Source organism: Microtus ochrogaster, chromosome 15 (genome assembly GCF_000317375.1).
Source record: "Microtus ochrogaster isolate Prairie Vole_2 chromosome 15, MicOch1.0, whole genome shotgun sequence".
NCBI classification, from domain to species: domain Eukaryota; kingdom Metazoa; phylum Chordata; class Mammalia; order Rodentia; family Cricetidae; genus Microtus; species Microtus ochrogaster.
Window position 1 is genome coordinate 10,438,906 of NC_022017.1, and position 928 is coordinate 10,439,833.

A 928-nucleotide genomic window follows, 5' to 3' on the forward strand; every position below is an offset into this window, starting at 1 on the left:
CCCCCCCGGCCGAGGTTCGTGTCGCGGTGAGCGCAGCCTCTGGTCGCGCCGCCGAAGGGTGCAGGAAAAGTTTCGCGCAGTCAACTCCGGGCTGCGCTCAGGGAGCGCCGCCGGCCAGGCCTCTCGGGCGGCCCCCCGGCCCGCTGCGGGCGGGCGAAGGGCCCCGATCCTGCGCTCCTCCTCCTGCTCCTTCGCCGTCCCAGCCTGGAGGGTGCAGAGGCCGCGCCCGGGGCTCTGCCGTGCTCGGGGCTCTCCCGCCCCGCCCCGCGCCCCACCCGCGCTGCCAGCCGGCCCCGCCTCCCTCGACCTAGTGCGGAGCCGTGCAAGCCTTTATAGAGACGCGCTCCTGGGCCCGCCTCCCCAGGTGGGGGCCTGCGCCCCCGGGCCAATCGGAAGCCCAGCCCTGACGCCCTCATTTGCCTATCCCCATGGCAACCAGAGCCCAGCTGTCAATCTCCTGCGAGAAACAGCTGTGGGAAGGGGTGGGGATGGGCCTCCGGCAAGAGGAGTGGGCAGGGCCCCCTGGTGGCCGCCGCGTGGGACTGCACAGCGGAGGGCGCGAGACCAAGTGTCAGACTTCTGCCACCCGGACCTGAGGTCCCAGGATTGCACAGCCAAAGAGTGCGGTGAAGCTGAGGAGGCCGGCGTCCAGGGGACTCCCTCGACGTCTCGGTTTTGCTAGGTGGCCTAGTTGGCTGTGTCCCACACCCGGCCCGATAGGCCTGGAGTCCCCGGAACGGGGACCTCTAACCATCCTGACACGGGTGACTCCGAGCTGCCCGGGAGCACTGGCTATTTTTATCCTGTGGTTGGGACGGGTTCAGGAATTCAGTCAACAAAGTTGCTGGCACCTCGGGCTGGCGGCGGGATGCACGGTGGAACGGCAGGCTTCTGACCCATGGTGTGTAAGGTGGAGAGGGACAGACGC